This window comes from Phocoena phocoena, chromosome 7 (assembly GCF_963924675.1).
Source record: "Phocoena phocoena chromosome 7, mPhoPho1.1, whole genome shotgun sequence".
Classification (NCBI taxonomy): Eukaryota; Metazoa; Chordata; class Mammalia; order Artiodactyla; family Phocoenidae; genus Phocoena; species Phocoena phocoena.
This window is the reverse complement of record NC_089225.1, coordinates 89,161,730-89,166,801: the sequence shown is the minus strand read 5'-3', so window position 1 is coordinate 89,166,801 and position 5,072 is coordinate 89,161,730. Positions and strand designations below refer to the sequence as shown.

General features: G+C 41.6%; 1 pseudogene; it reads right to left on the bottom strand.

The window, feature by feature from the left end:
- Nucleotides 1-2,862: 2,862 nt before the first annotated feature.
- On the bottom strand, nucleotides 2,863-4,862 carry LOC136125424 (synaptotagmin-like protein 3 pseudogene; annotated as a pseudogene).
- Between the last annotated feature and the right edge of the window lie 210 nt (nucleotides 4,863-5,072).

Below are 5,072 nucleotides of genomic sequence, written 5' to 3'. Positions count from 1 at the left end.
AAGAATGACGCATTCATTAATCACAATACCATTTACAATTACGAGTACATTTGTTTTTTATATTAAAATAATAGCTGCTATAAGAGTAACTAATCTGACAGTGATATTCTATTAAGAACGTTCAACAGTGCATTATAAATCTAAGCTACAAAGAGAAATTAGAGTGATTGGAGAGTTACTGTGTTCCAAAATAGAAGGTATCATATGCCAACTATTGTCATGAGATGGTCAGTAGAAAATACATAAGGCGCAAATTCCATGGTGAAGATACCTGTAAGTAAACACAGAGGAGAAGTATTTCCTTTTACCCTTATAGCATCTTAACTTCAGTTATAAAAGCTGTTATTCAAGGAGTACATAAAGGCTTAGGGTTATTAAAGCAATTCGTTTAATGATATGTGCACGAAGATAAAGGTAACTACAAATGTCTGGCTTCTAACTCATGCTGATAGTTTGGAATTTTCTCTTTCTCACGAATTCATGTTTCTTGTAGATAACAAGCTGCCCTGGGGAAAAGGGACCTGGAGAGAAAAGGGTAGTAGCTATTATTGGGAGTTTACAAAGTGCTGCACTCCATTAACATTTCTCATTCCCTGGGAGCCTGTTTCTGACAGCTCCCAAAGCTCAGCACTAAGGCAAAGCCTTAAGCAGGTGGATGGTGGGCTGTTACACAGGCGCCTCTGCATTCTGGAAATAACACAAGTTTAAAAATCACACAGATATGGGTTCAAAACATAACTCTGCCACCTACTAACTCTGTTGCCTTGGGCAGATGATAACCTCCTGAGTTTCAAGTTTCTCATATGTAAAATAAATAGAGAATTCTCCTCCATCAAGATAAAATGATATTTTGGAGATTAATCCTTTGTCTGTTGTTTCATTTGCAAATATTTTCTCCCATTCTGAGGGTTGTCTTTTTGTCTTGTTTATGATAGCATCGACATATATACACTACCGAATGTAAAATAGTTAGCTAGTGGGAAGCAGCCGCATAGCGCAGGGAGATCAGCTCGGGTGCTTTGTGACCACCTAGAGGGGTGGGATGGGGAGGGTGGGAGGGAGACGCAAGAGGGAAGAGATATGGGGATATATGTATGCATATGGCTGATTCACTTTGGTATTGTACTATACTAGTATTGTGTAGCAATTATAACACTGTACTGTGAAGCAATTATACTCCAATAAAGGTCTATTAAAAAAAAGATAAAATGATATAATGCATACAGATATCTGGTAAATCTAAGTGTTCGATTAATTAAGCTAGTATCTATCTGAAATACTTAAGATCTATCATGTGGCAGGTACTACGCTGGGAGATAGTGGTGAGTAAGACAGGCAGAGTGACTTAGCCTGACCAACTCTCCTCACTTGTCCAGGATTTTCCCGGTTTTAGCAAAGAAAGTCCTGCATCCCAGAAACCCCTCAGCCACAGACAAACAAGGACAAACTGGTCATCCTACCAGAGCATTCAACCTAAAAGACTATATCTAGATGCCATCAAGGATATGACCACAGCATGAAACTGTAGTTTCAAAGAGTTGTCAAAAGGGAGAGCAAAGTTGTCATCGCTCATCCTGAGTTGAAGTGAGCCTGAGAATTACAGGATTCTCAAGGGGCTGGCAAGAGAATAAAGAACTGGATTATGAACAGGGTGTGCTAGAGAAATTAGGAGAGTAAAGAGCTGACAGAGCTAAACAAGAGTCCTTGAAACTCCAACCTGTCCTTGAGGAAACTTTCTATAGTTTGTGACCTACCTATAGACATCCAATTCAGAAAGAAGGTATAAAGGAAGCCAGGCATGTGGGTAGGTAACCACATCACTTGAGGAGACAAAACATAGAATATCTTGCAAGAAGGTCTCAGTGGACAAAGCCTGACTGGAGCACAGACTTGAAGCATCATGTGCTCTTGGATAATATCTCCATGGTGCCTCCATCTCGTAGTGATAGAAACATAAGCTCCGGACATCACCCCCAGCCTCGTGCTCCTGAGCCACTGCTCCAGATGTAAGCTCCTTTGTGTTTTTTCTTCCTTTCCTGGACTTTTATCCCAATACTGCTCCAAGCTTTCTGCCTCCAGTACTCCCTACCTTGCCTGCCCTCCCAACCAAACCTTCCTACAGCCTCCGGAACCCACAATTTTTATTGGGAACTCCCATCAGATTCTATCTACTAAGTCTGGAAAGAATTTTTTTCAGCGCTTCTAGCAGCATTAATATTCCTCAAAAGATATTGTGGAAAGTGTTACTCTAGCCTCACCTCCTACCTGCAGTAGCCTTTACCCACTCTATGTGGAGCTTCTGGAAGCCATCACACTCTTCACACCCTCTTATCTTTGCATGTGTTCCTTTCTCTTCCAGAAATGTTCTGCTTTCACTCTTTCTCCTAGCTAATTTATACTGCACCTTCAAGACTAAGTTCAAATACACTGCTTAGGCCCCTCCATCTGGTTTATAGTCCCTTCTCCATACCTCCAGGGCACCCAGTTCATTCCACTTAGCAGTCAGTTTCCCAAGGAAAGAGCTCCTCTTATTTACCTTTGTTACTTCAGGGATTACTACATTATCTGACTTTTATTTTTTTTTAAACTGTTGAACATTTATTGAAATCGGGTCATTTTCCACATCTCTCAAAGCACTGATAACCAACCTGAGATCTAACTAACGTAGCATCGATAATGGTTCCGTCTAAATACTCATAGAGGAATGTGGAAGAACATCTCAGCAGCAGGACGGCTGTAGACGGGGAGAGCTCACACCCCCAGGGCCCTTCGCCACCCTCCACCCCCGTGCCCGCACGCCCAGCCCCGCAGCCGACCATCAGGCCCCGGCACCTGAAAACCCACTGCGCCCGGAGCCTCCGGTCAGTGCAGGGTGAGGTTCATGTCTGTCCACAGGTTGGGGCTGGAGAGCACTTTCTGCCATTGGAGCTTTGATTGTGAGCACGAGTCTGCGCCGCCCGCTGGCTCTTCCTTGGAACCAAGCCTGGAGCCTCCCAGCAGGCGGTCGTTCACACCGAAGGTGGCCTGGTCCCAAACGGTTAATTCTAGGGTGGATTGCCTCGGCTGAGAAGGGGTGACCCCTTTGAAAACGAAGGAGTGCTTCCACTGGGGACAGGCTTGCTTCTTCAGGACGGGGCACTTCAGTCACAACCTCTGCTGTTCTGGCAGAGTGAGACAGCCCTTAACAAATGAGTTTAAGGTACCATCTGAGGGCACAGGTAAATTCTTGGCTCCCAGCACTACCAAACAGAGCTGACCGTTATGTGATGGCTGATCTCCTGTCCCTTCTGGAGCCTCCTGGAGCTTTCTGGGCCCTGCAGGGAGGACGAGTTTGGCCCGGGCTACAAGTTCTCCGTTATTCGTGGGAACACTGTCTTCGTCTTTTTCTGCCTTGGCCTGGAGCGGATACCAATGGGCAGACTGGGTCGTGCGGTCCTCAAAGTCCCACGTGGCCAGAGGGATGATCACTTCTCCAAGAAACACCCTCCGGGCGAGCGTGCCCAGGTGCCACACAGACACCCGCAGCTGCTGGGTCGCCAGCTGGGTAAGCTCCACCTGGTACTTCAAGGTCTCCTGAAAGGTCGGCTCCACCGTGTTCTTTTAGAGTCCAGTCTTGCGTTTTCCCTGGGAGGATCTGTCAGGCAGCAGATAGGTCTTTACATACGGATTGCACTTTTTCTTCTTTTCCTCCCCATAGGCAAGGTTCTTACAGGCCTTGATGCGTATGCTAGGTTTTTGCTAATTGTTGAATAAATAAGATGTTGAAGACAATGGAGAATAAATCATTGAACCAAAATTTAATGGGGGAATTTGGACGAGCAGTATACCAACTGCCTCTCTGCAAATTTAGTAAGAAGAAACAAAGTTGTCTTTCTGGAGCTCTCTTAGAACAGGAAAATGAACTGCATGACTTCTGGGGTCTTCCTCTTGCCTTTGGAGTCTGTAAAGTTCTGGGAGAATAATACATATCTCTATGAGTTTGATCTAGCCCTTTCAAATGGATTTATTATTCTTTATTTAAATTATGTATGACTTACACTTCCAGCTGAATATCAATAGGAGAAACCAGTCTGATCTTAGATTTCTTAACGTCTCCAAGTTAGAATCTCATTCAAATTCAACGAGATTAAAAGACCTTAGATAAAAATTATTAGGGATTTCTCACCACTCTTTTAGCTGTCACGTCTATGATCTTTTTCAAATCTATTTTGACTTTCTAAATTCTCTTGTAGACATTTTAAATTATCCTTTCTTGACTTGTTTAGTGAAAACATTTGAATGTTCAGAGGAAATCTGTTGCATTTATAACCATCTTTTTTTCCCTTTTAGATTTTTTTCTCTTGCTCTTTTAAAACTTCTTTTTTTCACTAATCTACTCTGCCAGGGATTTTGACACCTGAAATATGTGATTAGTGCCATTTTATGTCTCAATGTATGTATTCAAATCACTCACAGTGGTTCTAGTTGAAGTTTTTTTTTTGTTTTTTTTTTAACATCTTTATTGGGGTATAATTACTTTACAATCTAGTTGAAGTTTTGATCTCAAAATATTTTAGTCTTAAATGAAAGCTACCCACATGTGCTTTTTACAAAAGCAATTCTTGCACAAAAAGGTTTATAGCATCTCTCTTTTTGAGTAATTCTGAATAGGTGACCTAAAGCATCTAAAAATGACAGGTTTCATTTCACTTTCTGTATTTTGGGCTTAGATATACACAGTAAAATTTTTCATGCACACCAGTACTTAAGATTCAATAAAGGAGTTAACTTTCTTCCCCCTGGAAATCATTGTCTGCTACCTTTTCTTCCACCACTTCTTCCTGCTCACTTTTCAACACACTCAAATGTGGCTTACAATCCATCACCTCATGAGAACATTATTTTAAACTCTTTTTAACATTTGTGACATTCCTCAGCATTGTATGAGAAGTAAGGGAAAATTAAGCAGTTCAAATTCTGATATAGATTAAAAAAATAGAATTTGGGAAAATTTGAACTGTCTCTAATTTTAAAAAATATATCCATATAATAATGTCTTCAACTCTATAAATGTAGTTTGTTACTCTTTTAAA